Raw genomic sequence first — 27,461 nt, 5'->3', positions numbered from 1 at the left:
CTCATTTGGTCACGCCATCTGATATGGAAATGGTAGACGCGTGGTCCAGCGCGGTGGCGGCATATTGAACTATTAATTTTCATTTCAACATGACATTAGAGGATATTGAAGTTGTTTCAGAGAACTCATTGGGGGCAGGATGGAAATCCTGGTGTCTGTCTCTCTTTCTCACGAGCCAAATCAGGGATGAAATCTACTGGCCTGCTTATCATTCTTATTGAGTCCATCTCTGTTCACTCTTAGAGGCCATAGCGTCACATAGCCTCAAATTACTTTTGTGAGTGACAAAGAACCCAGACAATCGTGGCTCTTGATAGCTATTGCTGCATGAGCATTAAACAACACCAGCTGTCTTAGATTTTGCTTTGTCTTAAATGTTTTTGTGGGACTACATGCCTTTATTCAACAGTAAATGGACAGGAAGAAGAGCAGAGAGAGAAGGGAGTTGCAGTCAATGGCACAGGGATGGGAATTGAACCTGGTGACAACTGCATTTAGTACATAGCCTCAAAACTACCACGGACCTACAGTATGTGGCGCCCCTATTTTAGATTGTTTTGTGGACATGTACATATTGTTGCCTGAATGTATTCCCAATATTCTACTAACATTCAAAGTTTTAAAAATAAGGCACAATCATTCAGTATCCCTGACATTTATTGGAATGCCTAGTGAAGATGTTTAAATGCCTTTAAATAAATTCCTCTTTTACTGCAGCAGGCCTTACTTCACTCTCAAAATTTGTGTTGCTCTTCCTAAGTCTGGAATGGCTATAAGAAAGTAGTTAATTCAAAGAAACAATTGTTAGAAAGAACCCATATTTATCTCCCTATTATGCGCTGTGAGAACTTAAGATTTTATTTCCCATTACATATTCAAATAGAATTATAGTTTTAAACAATTTTCACAAATCTCTAGCTGACAGGGTTAAAGAAAACCAAAGAGGTTGATTTTCATAGTTTCAGTTCCAGTAACTTTTTTTTCATGCATTTCACACTCTTTTCTTCCCACCAGTTTAAGCAGTATGCAGGCTATTAAAGTACACAGGCACACTCTAAGTGGCAACATGCCAGGTGCAACATTTTCCTTTTTAAAGTTCACATCATGGCTAGCCATTTGGGGTGCACAGGGCTTACTTCCAACAGCTACACCCTCCCGTAGCTCTCATGTTTTCTCTGTTTTCTTCCTCCTTTCTATATTTCTCCAGTCATCTGACTAATGCATATACAACAACTATGCTTTAAGTCTTTGGGTTGCAGGAAAAGGCCAAATTTAGTTTCAATGTTTCAACAAAACAAGTATGTGGGCATAAATACTTGCATATTTCAGAAGAGGGAGATATTTAGTCAAATTTGGCCAGTTCTTCAAGAATTCAAAACTATTAGTTCACACCGTGTCATGATCTGAGACCTTGTTAGATTAATATATTCGATCTCATATTTGTCCTTTAAAATGCAGTAGCTTTAACGAACAGAAATATAACCCACATTATTTCATGAGTACGTTCTGACACACCAGTGACTCTCAGAGTGCTGTTTCTTGACAGGGTTCTCTATTTTGATCCAATTTGAGTTTGGACTATGACATCTCAATAAGCTGTTCCAACACAGTTCGAACTGAATTTGGAAGCTGCTACAATGTCTTTTTCATAAAGTTTGCAGATTGTCTTTAAAGTTGTGAGAAAGACTAGTGTTCAAGTTGTTATAAGCATAACTATCATAATGACAAATGTCAGCATTCTGAGAGTAGCACACAATGTGTAACTACACACTGTAAAGAAGGAAATAGGTCAAAATGGGCATTCACAGGGAGTGAGGCTAACATATTCACATAGAAACTTGAACAGAGTTTTTCTGGAATTGTTGATGCTGATCACTTAAGACATAATCAAAAGGATCAGATTGGGAGATCTAAATTTTAAAAGGCGACTTGGTGTTTGTCTCCTTAAATTAGTAAGAAAAATACATTTGAATGCTTAAAAATCTAATTCTGCTATGATGTTTGCACTTTTAGGGTTATTTTATAACAGTTTGAACTTACTATTTTCAAATTAAAATTAAAACTTGGGGTCAATTTTGTTTAAGTTTTATTTCCTTCCAGGGTTATGCATTTGGTCTTTTCTTCCAAGCTTTTGAGTAAAGAGTAACTGATCTGTTTTCTTTTGTAAATGATAATAGCAGTACTAACTCTGGCTAAGGTTCTGTTTTTTAAAATGTCCTGTCTGGACTGAGGCTGGAAACCTTCAGAGGCTCTCCTCTCCCAGACTCTTATCACAGACAGTCATAACAGTGGGCCTGTTGATAGTCATCAAGAGACTCCCTTAGGAGTCCCTTAAAGCCCATATTTCTTCCCTTTCACCATCAGCTCCTCTACCCATCTACTGCCTCTGGTCTTAGATAAATAGACAGACGAAGGAGTGACTTGTGAATTCTGGTTCATAACAAGAAAAATAGGTGAATTGATGATATAAAATGCATAGTTCTGTTGCAGCATTAAATGTTTGAGATTAATGTTTGTGAAATATTTTATTTTTCAGCCTTAGACAAAATCGACAAATGTTTTATGAGCAGTGATGGCATAGTTACCTTCATAAACTAACTCAATTACTGATTATTCCTTGAAAAAATAACTTCATTAACTGAACACTTAATATTAAAAGTAACAGATTTAGATTACAAGTTATCTTGCTAGTTACGTTCAGCAGCTGCCAACAACAGCTGCGTTAAAATAAAAATGACTGCTAAGGTGAGTAAACAGTGTTTAAGGGGAGCATTTCTCTACAACATACTGTCCATACTGACCAACCTCTTCCACTCTTCTCCATTTACTGCTTGTGCATTGAAGTCCAGTTTTTGTTGTTTGGGGAGTGGAGGACCTCCTACATTTCAATTTAAATATCAATTTCATTGGACTTATACTTCTTTAAGAAGCTCCTACTCTTCCCAACTATCCTTCTTCATTGTGTCATCATAGTAATGTTTCTCATTGAGTTCATATGAACTGAGAAGCAGTTCATATGAACTGCAGAGTTGCAGTTCCAGCGGGTATTGGCTAAGTAATCAAATCAATGCATTTAGATATCTAGACATGGTCAACAATAGCGTAAGGTCAAACAATGGTAATAAATACAGGATGCAGCTGGTGACCCTCTTTCATAACCCGCTTTCCTATCAGACAACTGTCAAAATAAAGGCCACTGGAGAGAGTAAAAATCTTTTGAAAAAAAAAGAAAAAAAGTAATGGTAATCAATGGGAACTTTGAACATGGCATGGAATAGATCAGAAAATTTGTAGGGATTTTCACATGACCATCTCTTGAGTTTAGAGATGATCTGAAATATAGAAACCATTGATTGAGTGGCAGATGTGTGCATGGAAATACATGCTTTGATGATGTACAGAAAAGAGTGGGGAAATGATAGAAAGGCAAATAACCACTTGTTATAACTAAACTATGTGCAGTAAGATACTTGAACAAACACATCACCATATCTAGAAACAAAAGGTCTACACCAACAGAAGACAGCACACACTACCATTCCTGTCATTCAGGAAAGCCTCAGGAAACTGGGGCTCTATGGTTTATACAGATTGGCTAAAATTGGACAATGTCATATAAGAAAAATGCCTCATTTATATGGTCACATTCAAGTGTAAAGTTCAGAATTTGGGATAAACCATATGAAAGCATAGATCCAACCAGCCCCATATCAACAGTTCAGGCTGGTTGTGGTGGTAAGGTGGTGAGGTACTTTCTTGGTGCACTTTCAGTCTCTTAGTAGCAAGTGGGCAATATTTAAATACCGCAGCCCACGTGACCATTGTTGGTGACCACATCCAGACCTCTATGACCACACTGTACCCATCTTCTGATGACTGCTTACAGCAGGATAAAGCACCATGTCACAAAGCTCAAATCATCCCAAACTGTTTTTGGAACAGGACAGTAAAAACACTGTTGTCCAGTGAAATGGACATCCTCTAGATTTTATTCTAATATAGGAAAGGGGGATTTGTATTATGGAAGCCATTGTTGTAAGATCTGTGCCACAGAGAATTAAGACCTTTCTAAAGACAAAATTGAGTCCAACACAGAACTAGCTGGGGAGTGTATGTACTATATGTACTAGACAGGCTATAGTTTATACAAGCCACTTACAATCCACGTTTGCAGTAACCCATATTGCTTTTTCAAGCACTCTAGCCTTTAGATGAATCAAAGAAGCTCAACAATATGTTGGATGCTTTGAGGCTTTCTGGAAGCCAGAATGGAAGTGCATACTGGTGAAGAGAAAAATGGAATAATACAAAGTAAGAGTGAAAGAGTAAAACTGACAGAGAAAAAAGGAGCAAGGCAGAGAGGAAGTTGACTATTGTCTGTCCCGCGGCTTAGGGAACTGGCTAAGGTGTTAACTCTGGCTCATTTTAGCAAGACGGACAGCTCAATCTGCGAGCTGCTTTGCTGCAGGCCATGACCATTCTCTTCTGTCTCAGACGCCCTCTCTGGGCCTGCACTGAGTCATCCATTTAAAAACCATTATGGCCCCCCTTTAGCACAACATGATAGAACGTCAGGCCCCCAGTCTTCAGAGTGTGTACATTTGTGTCTCTCTGTCTCTTTCTAGCTGTGTGTGCAGGGCTGGTTACCCCTGTGGACAGGAAGGTCTTAGCAAGCCGAGAGAGGCACGACCCACAGAGAGTACAGCAAAGGGATCTAAGTGCAATAGTGACTGCTGCTATTATCAGGCTGGTAGATTGACCTGACTTGTCTATTGATAGAGGCATGTCACCGTACAGTGGCTTGAGGTATTGTGCTCCTCATTGACTACCTTACTAGTTTCACTGCCCTGATGTTTCTTGGGTACTCACAAAGCAATATATGCTACAGAAAGAGATCTGTGGTTATCTTAAGGAAACAGACAGATTAGCTAGGTCTTCTTGATGTGTGTCTGATTGTATCTAATCCTGCTTTGTGACCGTTGGGTGTTTTATTTTAATCATTTTTTTTTTACCACTCTTTGGTCTCATCATGAATGCCACTCATTAGGCTTTGTACAACAATCTCACTAAATGTGGAAAGGTAAAATTACTTCCTTGGCAATTTTTCAGCTTATGTTCATAGTAAAATGCCTTTAGGGTATTTTGTTACACTGGAAAGAACAAGGGCATATCATAGAGTTTTATTTAGAGATGTCCATTGATATAGACCGTTTGTACAAGGTCACCATAGGTCACCCTGAAAACATGTATCATAGAGTCCATGTCAGCCCTGCAGTCATGTCTGTGTGCACTTGAACACCTTGGGATGACATTGTTTCTTGGCAAACCTCTTCCACACTGTCCCCATATTCCTTCTCTGTTTACTTTTTGTGGGGTGATTTTCCATATCAGTATCATTCATTCAGTGATGTGTGGAAAGAGGGGGAAAAAATGCGAGCTCTTCTGTTTGCCCAGTTGTTGACTTAATGATAGGCTAAGACGTCTGGCGGGCACTCTTATGTCGCCATGTTCCCATGTGACAAATACTTATCCATACATGGGAACATGTATCTCCTTTACTCTGTTCTGCTTTGACAGCTCTCTTTTCAAATGGATGCCATGTTGCTTTTGTTTAAGTCTTTTTTTATATACATTTGAGTGGAGAAGCCCTGGCACACCTCGACACATATCTGTCCTGGTCCAACTCCTCGATCCTGAAGTGTTTGTTCAGCTTTTGTGTTCTGACTGAGGAGGGCAGATGGCCAAGTTCCTATGCTGCAAGATATTCCCAATGTCATTCAAAGGTTCTGCTTGCATCCTGGGTAATCTGTTTATCCACACAAAAACGTTTTATTTTTTTCTTTCTGATCCTTGACCCTTTAGGTGACTGATACCAGGTTGATGAAACAAAGATAAAACATCGAGGCAGATCAGAGTTATTCCAATGTTTCATTCTAATAACATTTAATTATTTCATTACATGTTATATTGTTTGTGGTTAATCGAAGCCCGCATCATATATAGTATTGACGTATGGTATCTGTGGTGGTGGGGGATGTTTTTCATGTAAATTGGGTCATTATTATGTATTTTAGTAATCAAATCAAGACCCTACTCTGGTGTGTTTTTACCTGAGCTGAGAGTCCTTCATCTAAAGGCAATCAGAATGAAACACAGCAGGTCTTTTAAGTTGTACCCATTTATGTCTAGTTTAGCAGAAAAGAGAAAGATTCAGGTTATATTAAAAGGCCACCTCAGCCTTTTAGTATAGTAAAAAATAGTATTGTTTTGTTTGTTTTTGATTTGTTGTATTTAAATGTCAGATGATCAGACAAAGATACATTGAGTAAATACAAAACTTCAGTTTTCAAATATTATTTTAAATCTTGAACCCTATGCATGATTTTTAAAAATCATCCTCATATATCCTGTGAATCAGCGGGTGGAGTATTGCTTTCAAAAGGTTGTGGGTTTGATTCCAGGTTTTTCATGTAATATGTTGATGTGCCCTACAAGGCATTTACCCAAGCTGTGCGTTGTGCATAAAGACACATATGTTAATGTGGATCTACTGTAAATTACTTAAAATGGACAGTAGCAGGACATTGATGTGCTATATAAATTTACTCCACTTACCAGAAATTTATTGTAACTAACCACATTTATTGGAAAGATGGAATTGTCTAGCCACAACAGATCTGTTGGTACAGATTTATGAACTTTTTAGGCTGAACTAGGTTAAAATAATTTCAGAAAGTAACACATTATCCCCCAAAATAACAGAAATCTGTCATTGGAAATGGCTCCAAAGCTATTGTTAATGCTTTGAGCTTCCACCAAACCAGTGGGAGCTTTTATCAGTGTCGAACATACACAGGGGTGGCATCTCAAAATTACTTCAAGACCATAAAAGAACCCAGAAAAATATGTGCAGATATTTAATTACCTGTGCTAGTGTACTTTTTTGCAGCATTATAATTACATGTTAAACTATCTTCAGCAGATCCAAATAAATTTAGCAGGTTTTTGTTTGTACAAAATAAGGAAACTTTTGCTTCTACAAAGAGTGAAGATTGTTTGAGAAGCTTGATTTTGTTTTTATGGTAATAATTTTTTGATATTTCTACATGACATATTTAGAAATATATTACATATTTATCTTTTATAATATAGTGAAAATGATGAGCAAGACTTATGTTAGGGGTAAAATATATTTTTAAAAATGTTTTATTTATATTAGTTTGAAAGGACTTTTCGGGGTTACCAATGTACAGTACAGACCAAAAGTTTGGACACAACTGTGTGTCCAAACTTTTGGTCTGTACTGTATGTAGAAAATTATTTTGAACCAACTTCTGTAATTGATAACAAGTATGTTACAGTTTTATTTCATAACAATGGAGTTCTTCTTCACTGAGTGAAAATCAAAGGTTGGTGTTTTCCAAACTGTTCCAAACTGCTGCTGCTGCTGCTGCCATACCGGATGCATTTGTTTTAAGAATTTTAACGCATCTTTACCAGGATTGCCAATACTTCTGGGGGGAGTTATTAAACATACAAAGTTGATTTGGGATATTTGCCTAGTCTCAGAGGGTAATGAAAGGGACATTGAACATGTGGGTTCTAATAACAGTATTGACCAACAATATGTGGTTTCTGTCATCATTATTTGACTTTGACAAAAACCCCAAGTTTATACACAGAGCGAAAACACCACAGAAAGTTTATAACACCACAAGTCCCGGGTTTGGGTGCTGTAATATCTTCCATTCACATTCATTTTATGTCGGTTTTAAACATGCCATTAGCCAATTTAATCCAATTTTCCCAGCTTTCGGAGCACTCCAGTGGAACAGATTTCCTCTAATATTAAACATATGGTCGCCGTTGCCCCTGGTAACAGTGCAGCAGCGCAACGCTTTTTTATTAACCTTAAAGACAAGCCTCCTGTGTCCCTGCGAAAACCATTGTCAATTATTTTCAACGAACTCTGTAATTGATAACAAGTATGCAAGGCAGCAAATTAAATGTCAGGTTTGATTAGTATCCTGATGCCTTATCATTTGTTCATAACTCGTTACCAGCATCTGTTAATTAGTTAATAAATTAATCCATAGGGCAGATGAAAGGTGTGGGCTTTTGAGGAAGCACACGGGGCTAAAGTCATCCGTCTTTGAAGGGAGTAGAACTCAACAAATATTGTCCCAGGGATTTGGACTGTTATTGCTTGGTCACTGGTTTTAAGACCTCGGCCACTCTAGCCAAGCATTCTGAATGGAACCTCTTGTTTGCCCGAATGGCACCCCCACAGTCTCCTCTCGCATCCCTGCCACAATGCGACCCTTTATTAGCATGAGGTTTCCCTTCTGCAGACATGCTTTAAACATTAATTTAAAAACCCTTATGTCAGGCCATCAGTCCTCTGTGGTGAAGCACAGGTAACTTGTATCCAGTCTTCCTTCAAGCCCACACTGTGTGTGTATGGTGAAACCTCATCGTTCATCATAGCCCTGATAAATAGTTCCATCACTGAGTGCCTTGAGGCAGCACCAGACAGTGACATTGCTCTTTACTGGTGTGGAAGATGATATTTGTTAAGTGTTTATGCTGATTCTTCCTCTTACTAAGAAGCTTCCTTTCCTTTCTCCCCCATCTGTATGTCTTTGAAAGCCAGATACATGTACACATGTAATTTCTTTGAATTTTAATCCTTTGTGCAACTTAACATTTCTCTGACTTAAGCATGAGGTGGGGACCTATTAAGCAGGATCCTGTGGTCGTTGCATTTGCCATTTTCTATATTCGGATACACAATATGGACCAAAAACCACATGGCTGTAGAAATGATTATTCTGTGTGAGCGGTGCAGGCAAGAGGAAAGCACGACACATTGCTGTGCCTTTTAATTACATTTTACAAGGTGCAAAGAATTGTGCTTTGGCACAGACTGTGTCTTTGTCTGAGTAAAATGGGGGCAAGTAAAAGTAGGCCTCTGTGTACATATGGTTGCAGAAGGAGTACTGGTGTTATTTTGCAAGCACAGCCATTGAAAATTTCAGGATAGCACAATATTAATATAGTACTTGGGTGTATGTATAAATCTAAAAAGGTGATTCAGTTTGAAGTTATGCAGGCTTGTAAGAGTTGCAGTTATAGTCACCAAAACCCAAGCAAGACAGAGACAGGCATGCAGGAGAGTAACTTCTCCCATGTTTTTCTTTCCTCGACTGGTCATTTGAAAAAACATGGTAGAGTGAGAACCTAAGTGCAATGATGACATCAAGTCTAAAAACAGTGTTGAACTGTTGACGTGTCAAACATGCCAGGGACGGCTTTGCTTCGGAAAGTCTCCTGCAATCACTAAAGTGATTTTCACAGTTTTTCTCCTCTACTGTCACAGAGGACAACACCTGGCCTGTTATCCACATGAGACAATAAGGTGCATTTAGAGGCAGTGTGGATTGGTAGATGCATTTTAATATGTGTATGTGTGCATTTTTGACATGTACAGTGACTTGCAAAAGTGTCCATACTTCTTGGTAAACGGTTTCACATTTCATCATGTTAGAACCTACATCTTTATTATAGTCTACTGTCTTTTTGTGGTGTAGACCAACATAATGTGTTGCATCATTTTGAAGTGGAAGAAAAATTATGTGATTTTCAAAAAGGCTATGGGTCCTTTAGATATGTGTCAACCAGCTTTGTACATCTATATGCTGAATTTTTGCCCATACCTCATTCTTCTTTTTAAGCGCTGTTAGATTCAAAAGAAAACATCAGTGGACATCAATTTTCAAGTCTTGGATTTACAATACAGACCAAAAGTTTGGACACACCTTTCTAATTCAATGGGTTTTCTTTATTTTCATGACTATTTATAAGGCAAGAAATCCCACTTATTGACCTGACAGGGCTCACCTATGAAGTGAAAACCATTTCAGGCGACTACCTCTTGAAGCTCATCAAGAAAATGCAGAGTGTGTGCAAAGCAGTAATCACAGCAAAAGGTTGCTACTTTGAAGAAACTAGAATATAAGGGGTATTTTCAGTTGTTTTACACTTTTTTGTTTAGTGCATATTTCCACATGTGTTATTCATAGTTTTGATGCATTCAGTGTGAATCTACAATGTCAGTAGTCATGAAAATAAAGGAAACTCAATGAATTAAAAGGTGTGTCCAAACTTTTGGTCTGTACTGTATGTCTGGACCCTGATTGGGGTATTCTACACATTAATACCGTTTAACCAAAGCCATCCCATTGCAGCTTTGCCTGTATGTTTAAAGTTCTTGTCTTGCTGGAAGGTGAACCTCCACCCATGTCCCCAAATCTTTAGTCCATAGGAACTTTCTAGAATTTCTTCCTAAGTTCTGGTGTTAGCTTCATCCATCTTCCCATTAGCTATGACCAGACTTTGTGCAGGTGTGCCATACCTTTACCATTTTCAGAGCGTGGGTTGGAACCTGGAATCTATTGATTAGATGACTTCTGAAAATAATTGTCAAGGTGAGGGGTCTAAATTTAAATACATGCCACACTTTTTCATTTCACAATAACAGCCACGATAGGTTTCAGTTGAGGATCTACAAGCTACATTGGGGTCCAGCAACGGAAGAATGTTGAAGCTAGTGAACACCTAGATGTGCAAATTACTATGAATGTGCTTGGTTTAATTTGTTTCAACATTGGCAACAGTAAAGTTAGTTTGAAAGTCCTTAGAGAAAGTGAGGCCAAAGAGTCCCACTTAATCAGCACAAATCTTTTAATGCTTGCAACATTGCATCCCAATTCTCTCCATCATTCTGTCCTCAGCAGATGTCATATGACTCTGCTCTGTGCCACCTTTTCCAGAGAGGAGGTGAGCAGATATCAAGGAAGCTGGTACCCAGTGGTACCCAGCATGCAACCTCTGAAAGATAAAAAAGAATCAGGAAAATGATCTGCCACCGTGAAACGCTTTGCTTGGAGGCATGTGATGCAGAAGTTATGCCAAATAACAGAACAACAGTATATTCCTGTGGGGGAAGTGAGTGATTGTACTGTACATCTGCAGGGACTACTGTGCCTATGACTGATGTACAAATGATGTTTGTTTTTACATTATAGGGTAGTTACTTCTGAGTGTATAAAAAGCATCTCTATCTTTAGACTTGCACTTTTTTCCACCACTTCTGTAATGATGTAGAGTAACTACTTAATCTTAGACAATGAAATATTAAACCTATTAAAAGCTATTAACCTTGTTCATGATTAACTATTTATATGAGGCTTTGTTTGATGTCATTTTGTGGAGTCTGAGCTATTCCTGTAACAAAGCGTGCTCCCCTCTGCTGGCCAAGAGCTCACAATGCTGCAGAGGGCTTGTGTCGCTGCATATTTTGATATTTTCTGCAGCTACACAGAATATGCAACTGCGTTGTGTAAGAGCACATCAGGAAGTTGACAAAGGGTTTGTGCTGTTTTTCGGATGCACTTTGAAGCACAATGCCTGCCTGGCAAGGTATTCGAGAAGAACATGTCAATATTTTTTTTGCAACTTCTCATGTTCCAGTCCTGTGGAGTCTCTGTGGGTGCAGAAGTCAATCTGTTCTATATATTATTTGTTCAACATATCATTGATTTTTTTTTTCTCCATTTGTGTGTCGCTTTAAAAAGACATTTTTGAGCAATTTAAAGTTACTATAAATTAATCACTGCTTGATTATGTCAATAAGACCTGGTACACCTACAGTAAAGAATTATTATTATTATTATTATTATTACTATTATTATTAATAATAATAATAATAATTACTTAACTAAATAACTAACAAAAGTAGATAAATAATATTACATTCAATTTGTGACTTTTTCCAAAATTTGAAGCCTTTGATATACTTTCTTTCCCGTATAATTTGCTCTTGAACGTAATAAAACAACTCCACAAGGTCTGTGTGGTTTTTTTATCTACATCGGTCTTAAAATGCTGTCACACTTTTTCCTTTTAGCAGGCTCTTTTTTAATGCCAAGTGTTCATCCACGAGCCTTTATGCGCCTTCATGTCAAAATACACAACATGAGCTTCAATTCTACCAAGATCACACACTTAAATCTTTTCTTTTGTTAGTCATTGATTTTTCAACCCTCTCACTCAACCTTATGTGGCCTCTCCCTCTTTTGGTGCTCTGCTTCCTTTCTTTTTCACTCCGTCCTACTCTTTTTCCTGGCCTCCGGGGTCCCAGTGCTTCTAATTTGGCCTTATCAGTGAAGTAATTTAGCTGCCGCAGCTTGGGTTTCTGTCGCGCGGCGAGTGGCCCCATTGTCTGGCCCTTGCTGTTGCTGAGATAAACCCTCAGATTGAACAAAGTCCGTGCTGACCTTTACAGACTCCCAAATCTTACCGTGCACACCCCCTCTGACTAGGATTCTCTCTGCCTCCAGCTCTTTTTTTTTTTTTTTTTCTTTTTCAGGTGGCGGAGCTCTGAGCTTACCCAATGAGAGGAAGAAGAGGAAGGAGTCTGTGTGTGTGAAAGACAGTGTGTGGGGTCACGGTGGCTATAGGGAGAGCGAGATGGACAAGAGAGAGGGATTAAGATGGCTGACCGAGCCTGTCTATATTTCCAATGGCACTTTGCTCTGAGAGGGGTGCAGAGAGGGAAAAAGTGCACTGCAAACAAAGCATTCAAGAGTGTATTCTTCTTTCTTCTTCATTCTACCGAAGGAGGTTTGGTGGAGTCACATTCTCTGTCCATCCTCCATCGGTTATTTGAAAACAAAGAAAGAAAAAAAAAAACTTACTATACTGATGCAAATGTATAAGTCTGTCTTTTTCTGTGTTCTCTGAAACAGCTGATTGGGAGAATCTATGGCCTTTTTTTCCTATATCGTTTGGTATTTATTGTGTGTTCCATCTTGGGACAGGACACCTTAGAAGAGTCTGTTGAGATTTTTGCTTTGACCCAGAGCAAGATGACTGGAGCATAACGCTTAAAGCTGAGTGACTTGGGAGGGGGAGGCAGACGAGGGGGCAGTTCTGCAGCAGAGGGGTTTTGGGCTCTTCATTGTGAAGCACTGTCTTCCTTCAGAAGCCACTCAACTTGCTCTTCACATGGCAAATCCTCTTGGCTCTCTGTTCACGCTGTCCTGTCACTGAGGCAAGGAGGCTCATCGAAAAGTCTTGATGCTGGGAACTGTGAGAGAGTGCAGAGACAGACAGAGCAGTGGAGGGGAAGGGAGAAATGAAGTGTGTTCTGCCTGGTTGCTGCGGTAGACACACTGAGGGCACGCTGTTGGCAGAGACAGGGCCACCAGCACAGGTGTAGGGTTTAGCATTGGCAATTGAGGATTGGAGACAATCCGTACCTTTCTCTGTCTTGATCCGCTGGTCAAGGGGTGGCCCAGAATGCATCTCACTCTCCATCATTCCATCCGTGGCTCTTCCCTTTTCTCCCCCCCACCCCATCACCCACTGCCACCTGCCTGAAAGCCACCACCAGTGTTCCCAGGGAGATGAGCGCCGCGGAGAAGAAGGCCCACAAGGGATTAACTTTTCACATGGTTGGGAGTCCTCGTCTCAAAAGACCTGACAACCCCAGACGGCTTGATTAAAAAAGCAAAGAAGAGAGGAGGAAAGGGTGGGTGAAAGGGTATAGTTTGGAGGAGAGGAGGGGGAATTCTTCACATGATGGCCCTGAGAGAGGGATTTTGGATATTGGGTGTCTTTTTTTTCTTCGTCTAAAGCCCCCATGTCTTGGTTGAGAATGAGCAAATTGTTCTTTCTGTTCTCTCACCAGTGCTTGTGTTGCTCAGCTTGAAGATGTGGGTGGGCACCTGCACACATTATTGATTCCTTACATTAAGCCTTTAATTTTCCTGAAATTATTAATGGAAAATCAGGATGCATTTTTCTACTGCAGAGAAGAATTTAGAAGTCATCAGCTTAAAAAAATATCGACTTCAAGTTATCTATATTGATGATCGTATCAAAAATATAATTACAGTTTATTTGTTGATCATTACATTGATTAATCAGTTGTTTTAAATATTTCAGCACTCCATTACAGTCGAGGAAGACTTTAGTCGGCGAACCATTGCCGACTTAAAGTTCTAGTGTTCAAGTGGCAAGGAGCCCTATTTCCCCTCACTCTAACCCAGATAAATTGGGCATCTCAAGTTTGTCTGTGAGAAAGAGAGGACAAAAATCAAAACAAATGCTCCCACTGAAGTGAAGATGGGAGTCGGGTAGGCTTTCCTCCCTGGCTAACGGATCAGCAACTCAACCTAGCGGGACAGCGAGCCACTTAATACCTCCCATCTTGTCCAGGTAACAGAGTGGCCCAACAGGGAGGTCAGGGAAGGTAGCAGGGTGTCAGTTTTCAGATCACCACTCACCCCCTGGCTTCCTCTACATGGCTCGCTTACCCTCTTCTCATCCCCATGACTAGGATACACTCATCCTGTCTTCCCACCCCTGAAACAGGAGGGTACAAACATTCATTGAGAATGTTGTCATGTAGTCTGTGACTTTTGATACAGGTACTACTGGCGGTACAAGGGTTTCGGCAGAAATTTTGATGTGAATTATTAATAAGTCATATTAACTGCAATGTAGATGATAACGATGAACTAGGAACAGGTGCTTTTGACTGAAAATTAAAATTCAGAATGACATTAAATGACCCTCAAGTGTGCTGCATTTCAAAGTCTACAAATCAGTGAGATTTGCTCAATGATGTGTTCAGTGATGGGAATAAATGCTATTGGTAAAACAATCTTATAGCAATGCATTCCTCTGCATTATGCACTTTCACATTTAAGCTCAGCTAATGAATTTGTATACCGTCATGTTAAAAAAATCTGAATATGAGTTCCATCAAGGGTAGGTTATGCGATTAAGAGAAAATAACCATTAGGGAGGTGCTGAAGATAATTTTCACTAACCTCACATTTTTGTCTTAATCTCTTCATTGGTTTGATATATTTTTATTCTAAATGTCATACTTTCAAAAGCTGGATGCCAGAAATCATTATAATGAACAGAAATTAAGACTTTAAACATCTGTCTGTGTGTAATTGAACTGTAGAATGTGTTTGAGTGAACTAACTGAAACAAATATTTTTGTGCAATATTCTTATTTATTTAATATAAATATGATTGTAGTACTGTGTATGTGACTTTCACTTCAGCAATCATTGTTCCATATGAAGGGTGGCAATTGTGAATTTTAGTGAACTTTTAAGGAAAATGGAACCAAAATGGAAAATTGAACCAATAATTAAACATCATGCTGTAAAATCTTGTGCCAATGCATAAAATTTTTAATGGCATACCACAAAAAACCCTGAAAAGAAACTGTTTTAGTTCGAAAAAGGACCATAGATAAGTCACTTAGAAAATTCGAAGTTCACTTATCACTTATTTATCAGTGATAAATGAGTCCAAAGCTGTTTTGAACCAGCAGCATCTTCTAGGTCATATGAATGTTCTCACATTTTTACACTAGTTAGACCGCCAATTTTTTGCTGAGTTTCCTTTGGAGCGTTATGTTGCAAGTTACAAGATGTTATCAGGTGTACAACAAAAGCAACACAAAGAATGCTATGGATAAATAAGGGAGGGACACTGATCAGTAATTTTTAAATCCCATATCTTAAATTAAGTCAACAAACTCTCAGCGACACTAAATCACAGACCAAAAGAGCACAATGAAGAGGTGAGTAGCACAGCAAATTAGTTCTAACATCAGCTCAGATTTGTCATTAATCATGTTGCTTACAAGCCTTATGGGCCAGACTCCATGAAGAACCTGTTTTATGTGCTCTTGACCTTGCTTTTGGCAGCGAGAGAATATAGGAATACAGTTCTTTCCTCAAGGATGTTATATTCTTCAAGAATCTCATAATTAATGGGTGTTTTTTTGTTTTCTACCTTAAAAATGATGTCAGTCAGTCAATCATTTGAAACGAACAAGAAGTTAGTGCAGCGCTTTCCGCAAAAAAGCCCTGAGACATGCATGTGGGGTTAATTGGCGACTCCAAATGGCGTGGGTGTGAATTTGAGTGCGAATGCTTTTCTGTGTCTATGTGATTGACTGGCGACCTGGGCAGTGTGTTTCCCGCCTATCGCCCATTGTCCACATGATAAGCTCCAGATATGATACACTGATTCATATTCTTATGACCCTCACAGTAAATCAGTATCCAATCAGTTTTTCTTTGTCTGAGTACTGCTTCCCTGCAGCATGGCTATCATTAAGTGACTCATTTATGCCATCGCAGGTAGGCCCACATGATAGCCTGCTGGTGGCTTTTAATGGGGAATGGAATTCTTTCTACTGTAATGCGCAGAGAGGTAGCTGAGGCAATGTGACCCCTATAGTTTGGAACCACATTAGTGCCAAAAGACCCAGCGGTGAGCCTTTAACCTGAAGACGACAGGGCCATGATTATGTTCTCTGCAGGGTAGACTTGGCCAGAGGACACTCATCTATGCACACAAAGGGCCTCACATACAATGACATATGCAGATATCAGAGTAATTGTCAGTGTACATTTCTCTAAGTTATACCTATAGTCATTCTATATAAGACCATTTGAGATTAAATCTTTTATACAACATTTAACAGCCTGCCTAAATTGTGTCTGATCATATTGAATTATAATTGTTTTTGATCAAATTAATTTCATGAGTGGCAGTCAATATTTAGAGTCACTAAGTTGTACTCTAATTTTATTTTGTATGCAACAGTAAATACTAAAATAAAGTATTTTTGGTCAATTATTTTGGTAAATTCATGATTCTCATGGATGAACTCTTTTCACCAATTGTCCATAACATTATGACAAGACATTCTATATGACTTCCCTCTTGCCATCGAAATACATTTCCTAATGAACAGATTAGATACGGGTGTTCTCCTCATAAGCAACAATCAAACTTCCAGTATTTTCAAATTATTGCCCAGCAGGCAATTTCATCACTTTACTTTTACTGTATCTCTGTCTGTGTCTATGTTTCTTAGACCCACTTTTGTCTTGCTATTCTGTAGTTAGTCCAACTTCAGAAATAGCAAAAAAGACTGGCATACAGAATCTGTTATCACCAGTTCCCCACCTTTACCCTCTTTTTTGTGTGGTCAAGTCTTAAGTTACAATTTTTTTTACCTATACCACACATAGGTTCCAGTATTTTTTGATATCCTCATTACTTATGACTTCACATCCTACCACTTATTGACTTACAGCAAAACACTTCATCTTACAAGTATTAATTCATATAGGTGAAATCAAGCAAAAACACACTATTATTCAAACACACTCATAGAAATTGTTTGTTTCATCTCAGTATCTCAGTCTTCACCTTGTTGGTGTTTCATCAGAATCCATGCTAAGGCACAGCATTCATAAAAATACCTCAGACACCTTCTGTTTGTCTCTGTCTGCTTGTGTGATTTCTAAAAAGCACTATGGTGACGATGGTAGTGGAAGTCAAGCAGCTGCTTTTAAGCCTCGCCAATGGAGCTACTGCCAGTAGTATAAAGGTAGTATAAAGGTAGACGTATGTAAAAGAAAGTGAGTGAATGTTGGGGCTCAAAGGTGCGATGACAAATTGTTCATGAGACCAACTGACTGAGACACTTTAGCCAAAAACGTGTTAAGTCAGACTTCACTGTGCCATGTTATGCTTGTGATTTCTCAAAATTAACACAGATTGGATGTTTTATGATGAAGTTCGCAGAATCATAACCAATATGTGGAATTGAGCCATGGTAGTTACGAGTGGTCACAAGCCAGATGCCTGTGGTGTGAGATGTTATAAATAGGATAATATAGGTATGTTATTTTTCCGTGTTGCATGCCTTCTGATGTTTCACCCTTTAGAGTAGAGACATTTCTGACACACATTTTATGCATAGCACTGAGAATTGACCCAGCTGAGTTCCACTCCATACTTCCTGAGGTTTCGCGGCAGCAGCTTCATGTAATAAATCTCACATCTGTGTAAATAATGGCTAGCTTGGCTGGTAATTTATGAATGACCACAGGCAGCTTATAGAAGGGCTCATCATTTTACTCTTTTATCTCATCACAAAGTCCCCTGACCACGTATTATCACTTTCTGGTCTGCAGTTTTCTTTGTAACGTTTCACTACTGTGTGACAACAGGGGGGCTTGGTTGTTTTCTTTCCCATCTTCCTCTCTGGCTATTTTCCTCCCTCATCTGCTGCTCCCCTTTTGCATAATTCAAATCAGAGTTCCCATGCGAGTACCTTGCTCTTGACCTAGCTTAGAAAGCTCCTGATTGCTTTAATAGCAGTCCCTGGACGTGGAAGGTGGGCGTCTTTAAGGAACTCTGGTAAAAATGTCATGTTTGTACTGTGTACTACCAAGAGGTGGTTGATTAGAACTGACCTCAAGAGTGTCAGGAAGAAAAGAAGTGGAAAAAATGAAAAGTGAGCATGTGTGCTTGCATAATTTGGGCAGAGAGTAGTGTTGGAAGGTCAAGTAGCACACATGGTCAGCAGAGTGAGCACTATAAGTGTATAAAGTCACAAATTCACATGCATATTTGAGGTGAGAGATCTCAAAATGTGAGGATATATATATATATATATATATATATATATATATATATATATATATATATATATATATATATATACTGTATATATCTTCACATTATATATGTGAGGATATAATGTTTGTCTGCATTAAACAGACAAACTTGTGTAGAAGATTTGGAAAAAGCAAAATTAATTTACATCCAGGCTTAGCATTAACCACTGCCCTAAGTGAGCCAAACTTTGGTTGGGGTGAGGCCTGTCAAACTCAAGGATTGAGTCTGAATTAGCCTCGCTATTCAAAGCAAATGAAAGGAGTTCCTGAGCCTCCCACTCTCTGCCAGCAAATTGGGAGGAAATCTGGCTATTGTGCAGAGTTTTGAAGAGGCTGCTGGTGAGGAGGGGGCTTCACACTGCACTCACCTACAGATGAGAGCGGAGACAAAGGGTCCCAGGACATCCAGGAGAGGCTTTGAAATAACTCTCGGCAAGAGTCGTAGGCGGTTTAGAGTGGCTCCTGGTGTTGACAGCAGTGGTCAGCTGTACTCAGTGAGTGTTTGACACCAAATGGAAATTAAGATTTAGCATTACTTTGTAACAATGGGAAATATGAACATATGTAGAGTTTGCCTAGAAACACAAATTGTAAAATGAAAGGAACTTAAATGTAATTTTAGATTTAATAGCAACCCAGGTCATTTTTATTTCTATTAACCTATTTGACTGCTAGCCTGTAAGGTGTTATAGATTATGTTTTCCCAGAAATACTCCAATCCTCTTTTACCAAAATTGCACCTTCTTAATTTCATATTTCTTATTTTCTATAAGCTGATGTTGCTTTCCTTGTGTACTTATTCCGAGTTGAATTTGAGCAAAACATTGTAGTCATTCATTGTTCTGCTTTTCTGCTAAAAGCTTAAAGTTGCTTTGACGTTGCGTAAGAGAAGAAATCTTGGTTTGATGGTGAACCTTAGTTGTGACCTGAGTTTATCGGTACATGCACTGCATTGTTTAAAGAAAAACAACCAAACGGGCCAAATGGTAAGCATTTCACAAGACACATAAAGACAGACATTGGCAATGCATCAAGTCTGCAGCCTGGGGCTCTTCCGGAGACCCTCACCCTAACAAGAGTCCAGCTGCCCCCTCCCTTGTGTGGACTACTATACCAGTGCCACCCCTCTCCCTTCTTATTTTTGCTCTTCTCTCTCTGTGTGTGTCACTCTATCTCATTAATCAATGTCAAGCTGCCCAACAACAAGGCTAGCATTCTTTTCTCTGCCTGGCTTCTTTAGTTTTTTTTCTGTATCTCATTGTGTTCCTCCACCAACTTAGCGCCCACCGTCATCCTTTCACATGGCCGTAGGTTTGAAATGAAGGCTTTCCTCTGTCTGTGTTAAATTTTCTCCAGCAATAGAAAGAGAAAATCCTTCTGGGTCTTCGTTTTGTCAAGATGAGGTCAGAAAAGGATGCACACATAATAATGGGAGAAGATAATTTTAGATGCAGCCTTCATGAGTGGCATCGTTTTGCCTCTAAATCAAAATGTACCTACCTTACACACGGTCAATGTACAATGTTCACTATTGATATTTATATAAAATCAATCAGCAGTGCTCCTTTATTGTGAGAAAAACAATTATTTGAGATGATAAGTATAATGAATCATCGTGATAAGCAGTTATTAAAATATCAAACTTTCCATTGCAATTTTACTTAACTATGTATAAATACACCAAAATTAAATTTATTGTGGTCCTCTTGTTTGGGCTTGTTGACTTATGAGAAACATGAAAATATGGCTTCTCATAAGACGGAGAGAAAAAAGTGGCCTACTCATGATAAATATCTTTTTTTGGAGTAAGATAACCATGTTGTCTTACTGTATACAATAAGTATATTTTACAAAATTACTTTTAACCATTGGTTATTCAAGAGTGTACTTAAAGGTGTGTTTGAATTAATGCAAATTGGTGATAGAAAGCCCCAAATTTCAAAGTGGGTGAAATGACTTGATGAGGTCATGAGCATTTGTTTATAAGAATGCACGTAACCTCAAACTCAGCAAGTACATTTCAGAAAGTGTGATCAGAAATCTGTTTTGAAATTAAGATAAATCAAAAATCATTGTGATAACAAACTGAACTAGAGTTTTTGGAAAGCTGTCAAGTCGAAGAATGATCTGGGAGAGGGAAGAGTAATTGGTTTAGTAGTCAGAGACTCTAAAGAAGAAAACAGTTTCACACAAAAGTCATACTGTGTTACAGTAAAGTCAATTGTCCACTCAACCGAGAAATGGCCAATCTTTTTTACTCTCTGTTGGTGGTTGCTTTGACTTTAACCTGTCCACCTTACCTTCTGACTGTGTCATAATTATATATATATACAGACAGACACACTCACTGTCACTCTCACTGATACTTTTTACCTCCAGGCAGTGAGTATGGATTTGGTGAAGCAGAAAGAATGGATGGATAGATAAAGAAAAGGGCACAGAAAGAGGTTGAGAACAAGAAGTTGAGAACAGACACTGAGCAGTAAATTACTTTGCCAATCAATCTTCCCCCCAGGTACCCTTGATGAAAGCTGTCCAAACTTTCCCCAAGTACTAAGTAACCCCCATACAATTTGTCAGTGGGGAGCTCAGTAAGAAAAAAAAAACTAAAAAAAGATTGACAAACAATGGCAAGATTAAATTTTGCTGCAAGGAGAAAGGAAAGGAGAATGAAAGAGAAACATAGAGGTCAAGATCAAGACTTGAAGTACAAAACTTGAGTTACGGAAACAAGAGAGATGCTTAGTGGACACGGAAAGCTGAACAACATAGCTGCTAAGGAAGATTTGCTCTTAGGAATGCATCTTATTTCTTCTCAGTTAAGGCTCAGCGGCTTCTGACGCACACACTTCAGGCGCACATCTTTGAGCCATCACGATTTCATGCTTACCCTGAGGCAGTAAACATATTTCATAAAATACACAGAAACACTTTTTATTTGTCATTATGTAGCAAAACAGCCAATGGGCTCTGACTCTTCACAAAGAAAAGTATGCAAATACGCATGCGAACAACCACATGCACTCGTCGAGCTCCTTTTGCCAGAAACTTGCTTTCTGGCAAGTTTCAAAAGTCTCTGCCGAGAACAGTGAGGGGAGAGTGAGGGCTGTTGGGAATGTTAATTTGGTAATTTGTTGTTTTATATAAGCAGGGAGGCATAGTGAAGGCTGCACACATAGTCAGTGTGTTTGTATGCCAGGGGGAACTTGTGGAAGAGGTGGAGTGTAACTCTGGCAGACAATGTCCAGCTTAGTGATGCAGATGACTTCCAACCAAGTTATTTTCCTTTGAGAGAATCGGGCAAAAATACCATGACGGTCGAAGAGCAAGAAGAACCCCATGCCCAAAGATGGTATTAAGATGTCTCTGATACATGTCTGCCCTCTTCAGTCACCCTCTCTCTCACTACTAAATCTGGGATGGTGGCCAAGTGCCACCGAGGACACCCAGGATAATAAATCATCCTCGTTTCAACATCTGTCCGGCCCCAATTGGCTGCCCACGGCCACCACCCCAACCCTTGTGAAGATGGGTCTTTGGCTTTATTCCTCTTTCGGCATCCATCCATACTCCCCAGAGACACCCCTTCCCAGACAGACAAAACATCTTTTGTCCAATGCCCAAGTGAAGAAGAGACCCTCTTTTCCCCTCCTTGACAAAAGACGTCTGAAGCCAAGATGGGGCTGCCAACCGAGCTGCCTGGGACCCGGCAGGGGTGCCCCCGAGCCCCTTTCTACTTTTCTCCCGCCCTCTGTTTCATCCATCCCTCGCTCTCGCTCTCTTTTTATACTTTTTAATACTCCCCTCCTGCGGGGTCACTCGCTCAGCTCACACCCCACGCTTTTCATCGTGCTGAACTCTCAGGCTCGCATAAAGACATCAAGTGACAGCAGCGAGAGAAAACAGCCAGATTTGGCAGAAAGAGATATTCGACATGGCTGTCAGTGGCCATTCTGCATGCCTTTTGTACCCGTGGATGTAGTTGAAATAGATAAACAGTCATAGGCTGAAAAGCAGGGATCAGAAACTTGTTGCATTTATTCATATTGAACTAAGAAGACAAAGAGGTAAAAACCTGCTGATGCTAATTAAGAAGAATGAAGCAAAACTTAATTCATGGTGTTTTGATTTGTTTTCATGGCTGATGCTAAAACTAATCTATTTAATGGCTTTCTGTGGTTTCCTCTAAAAAGAAAGAAAAAAAAGACCAAAGGCCTTGAGCAATGTGGCTGTCTTCACAAGGTAAAGAATATTTTGGGAAATTGTCTCCAGGCTCATCAGTTATGAAGCTTTTCCTCCCCTCTTACTTACACAGCTTTATTTGTTGTGAATGCACAGAACTTTTTTTCCCAGCATCTCCAAGTTATGTCAACAACCAGGAGTAAAATGCAGAACAGCGTGAAGGCCAAACCTCCAGCCTCATTTAAAAGACTAAGTAAAAAAAATATTTTGCAATGTTTCAAACACATCTCAGTAATTACTTTTAGCATTGCAGCTATGGAAAATGAAGATGATTTATGACAGTAATTGCAAAACAGACCACGATCTGTCTATCACAGAAGCCTGCACAAGATATTGAATCGCAATTGTTACCGTATATCAGAAGGCGGCAGATTTTGTGTCAAAAATCAAATCTTGAAAAACAAAGACTTTTTGGTTTGGACTTGACTTAGACTCAAAGAATCAAAACTTGAATCAGACTCAAGCTCTGAGACTATAGTCTAATGATCTATCTCAGATAATGAGAAGTGAAAGTAAATGTTTTCATTTGAGCAAATGATTAACATTGCTGCCATATGTTGTCTGTTTCTCGCCAATATATGGTGAGAAACAGACAGCAGCTTCCAAGTTGGTCTGGTTTCATGTAATGGGCATTAAGGCATTGAGGAAGCATGTACAATAAGTACGCTGCAGACTGTAGTGATGCCCATAAGATTAAACATTCCTGTTTTATGTTGCAGTTGATGTTTGGGTATCAATGATACATAAAACCCTAAAACAGCTTCAGAACAAAATAAAGTGCCTTAATTTTGGCACATTGCTTTCTCACAGTTAAGCTATTGTCATATGTCATGATAAATATTAACTTCTGGTTTTTAAAACTTATCTTTAATCAATAAGGCTGTAGGTTCAAATCTGAGTTGGGCATTTTCTGCGTGTACAATTTGAATGTTCTCCCTCATGTAAGCACAGGTTAACCTTCTTTTGATACTCTAGTGTCCTCCCACAGTCAAGAAATGTGCTTGTTAGTTTATTAGGAGTAAGAGTGAGTGAGTGGAGTTCTGTGTTACTCCGACAGACTAGTGACTTTGCAACATCAACTGCTTGGATGCAATCTGAGATAGATACAAATGTTTTAAGTTCACACATGTATTTTCTAGATTGACTTTTCCTCTTTGTTATGAACACACCAAGTACATAATATTGATAATATCAATATGGGAATATTGATATTCCCCATTAACATGAATTGTTAATGGGGAATCTCAATGAAAAATCATAAGTGTGTTACTCGCAACAATTATCATTATTATGTTCAAAACAATCACAGGATTGCATGTTTATTATGGAGAACGACTACTGCATAAATTTTGCATTTTTGAGTTTTTGTCATTTTAGTGCCTTCACTGCTGTACCAAAAACTTCAAACCTTAAACTTTATGCAAATGGTTTAATTCCACTGAAACTGCTCAGGCAATGAAAAAAACATTTACCCACAAGGTTTTATGATGAATTAGTCAATTAGTGTTTGTGGCATTATTTGTTTCATGTTTTATTGTGAATTATGTAGATGGAGGCGCCATAATTAATGTTTTGTATGCATATTTGTTGAGATCATTATGCATGGAAATGTATTTGCCTGCTAGAGTTTTGAACGCTAGTTCACTGTAAGTGGCATGTTACGATGGGAGCACATCTCTCAAAAAAATGTCTTGGTTCTATTTTCATTTTTACCAAGCACACATTTTGTAACCTGATATCAAAAGTATTATTAAATAACATCTTCTTTAATATGCCAGAGTGATCTTTAATCAGATTTTCCGCTTCAAAGGAAACTGCATTCCATTACGGCTCCTCTCTGGCCCTCAAAACATTTAGATTTCCAATTAGCTACAGAGAAGAATAGCTAATTTACCACAGCATGCAGGCGCCTGACGTCTCAATCTGCCCAGTGTCAGCGCTGTGAAAAGCAGCGCTATGTACCCACGAAGGCGCAGACACACACTTACACACTTGCAGAGACACAGAGACCCGTAAAGAAATGAAGCTGTGCCTAGCGGTTGAAATATAATAGTACGAGGACTGCAAATAAGAGTTTTAATGAACTGAGCAAACGAGTAAAGCACACTTTAAAAAAAAAATGAAAATGTGAAGAGGAGTCTTACTGAAGAGCAGCAAGACAGACGGCATCTCTGTCTTGTCCCCAGATTGACTTGTCTCAGAGTGGACAGCCAGCCAAGCTACCCCCCACACAACAACCACATTGTCCGCTGCCCCAGTGAGCTGGAGCAGCGCTCTGTTCCTCAGGGAGCTGCATAGACACATGCATATTGTGGATGCATGTTAGCCTTGGCTTGATACTCTGTATATTCTATATACTGTGTATGAAGCAGAGGGGAGACAGAAGAAGCCAGGGGGGGGGCAGATGGGAAATGAAATGCATATGGAAATTAGTGGAAGCCACAGAATGGACAGGCCTATCCGACGTCCTAACAACCTCTGAAAACAGTGGAGACTGGAAATGTGGTCGTTATTGTCTAACCTCCAGCATACAGCAGTCTGACTGCTCTCAATTTGGAGAAGCAAAGGGACATTTATGTTAAACATTCCAGGTTAACCAGTGTTCACCATGGGGCACCAATAAGAGTACATGTAAGACAACTGAAATATACAATATATCTGACTCCAAAGAAATGTCATAGTGGCTCCATGATGCTTACTTTTAAATTGCATCATGTTTCAGGCAGTTACTTACCTGGTAGAACTCTGTGCTGCAACACTGTCCATGATCTGTTTAACAGTCCCCTGCAACACAGCATGGCAAATCGGATTGTGTTGCACAGGCCGATTTGTGTAATCTGGCCCGTGAAGCTGTCAGTGCGAAAGTAACACTGTTTAAAATCGACATTTTACAATCGCAGACCGCAAAACCATTTTTGTGGTTTCATTTATTGTAGCTTGCAAATTTATTTATTTTTTTGCTTCTTTCACATCTCAGTTAAGATTGTTGTTAAGTTGTGCTTTTCTATAGGAAACCTTTTGCATTTCTCTAGACAAGCTCTAACCGCTGTCTACTGTCGGTATGAAAATTGTAAGAACCAAACTCCAGTGGTTGTAGTTATGTACAGCTAGGAATAGCTCGAATAAACTGAAGTTATTATAATAGTTACTTTACCTGCAACGGAAAGTTGTCCAATTGCTGAATTTGCAGTCGAAAGGGATACATCTTCGCATTCATTGAAGGCTAGCAAATACCTTAGTTTAGATGTTTAAAACAAATCATACACTCTTTCTATGCAGCTATTATGAGCTATGACTCTTTTAAACTTATTTTAAAAAATTTTAACGTTTAATTCTTATTACTACGCCCTAGTTATGACTATGCTAACTCTTAAAATACCCATTTAGAATATGAACTGCCCTGTCCATCACTGTTCTGGTATTAAGACAATCTTTTACCGTTACAGATTGAGGGAAAAGGAGCCAGTTTTGTGGACAACTTTTAATTGTTTGCCAAAAGGTTTGTGAGCTTTTGGTTGCTGTCTCCAAAAATCAGATGAATGAATTTTGTTTCTTACTCCTCGCCTTGATGGGAAACCTGGAAAACACAGAGCTATGATACTGAGTAATTGCTTCATGCAAATACTAGCAGAGCTGCATGAAAAGAGGAGGGAAAGGGAAGTCTCGACTGTTTCCTAGAACCCAAACAACTTTAGCTTGCAGCGCCCTGCCTCTCCTATGCTCACTTTCCCAGGCTGCTATTAAACATGCATATTTTCCCCTTCAAAATGTTTTGCTTTTATCTGTTCACTGGCATTAGCCAGAGGCCGGCTTGACTGACACAACCCACCGATGTGCATCTGTAGCCAGTCCTTCATTCACTTAAGGCCCATCAGCGGCCGCAGAATTTATCTTCCCTAGGGCAGCTCTGTGATAACACACTGTTAACAACAATAATGTGCAGCGCAAAGGAGCCACTGGAACTGCCCCTGTCAGGGTGAGTAAGTGAGGTCAAGGACTTTTATCACCTAGTGACGTTGCACCGAATGCACCCAGGCTTCATTTTATCACCATCCCTCTCCGGCGCAACGTGTCGCCTCATTTCTCTGCTGTATCTTCTGTTCATCTTTTTTTTTGGTTTCAGTCCCTTTTTCCCTTTAGTCCTCTGCTTTCCTGCATTCATATTGAGAAGAGAGAAAGAAAAAAAAAACAAAAAAACAACCAAACTGGGAGGGACTGAACAGTGCCTTCTCTCCCCCTGTGCCTGAGGGAAAATTCTGGTGTTATTTTAGAAATCACACTGTTAAAGATTAATGTGAGCCTGGAGGAGTGTGTCATCATTCCTTAACGACAGGGCCGAGACACCGAATAAAGCCAACACTGTGTTCTGCTGCTCAGCCCAAGGACAGATAAGTCTCCTCTCGCTAAGCTCGCCAGAGCTCTCCCTCCTCCTTTGTCTGATAACTCTCTCATAAGTCATTTCTTTGAATTGCAATAGACAAAATGGGATTTAGATTTCTTAAGGGAGTCTAAAACCCAAATCTTCCCAGTTATTTTTCTATTATTGGAGGGGGGAAAGTAAGAGGGGAGGCAAAGGAAAGGTAGAGTATCAATATCGGGACACATTTTATCTTTACAGCTATAATAACAAAAAAAAAAAGATTC

The 27,461-nt window shown here is 39.2% G+C and overlaps 1 protein-coding gene across 1 annotated transcript in view; it reads left to right on the top strand.

Annotated features, from left to right (window-relative positions):
- LOC116725545 (histone-lysine N-methyltransferase PRDM16-like) overlaps window positions 1-27,461 on the top strand; it is a 210,225-nt gene that overhangs the window by 70,042 nt on the left and 112,722 nt on the right.

Source organism: Xiphophorus hellerii, chromosome 1 (genome assembly GCF_003331165.1).
Source record: "Xiphophorus hellerii strain 12219 chromosome 1, Xiphophorus_hellerii-4.1, whole genome shotgun sequence".
In the NCBI taxonomy this organism is placed as follows: domain Eukaryota; kingdom Metazoa; phylum Chordata; class Actinopteri; order Cyprinodontiformes; family Poeciliidae; genus Xiphophorus; species Xiphophorus hellerii.
The sequence above is the reverse complement of the archived record's forward strand: the minus strand, read 5'-3'. Positions and strand labels throughout refer to the sequence as shown.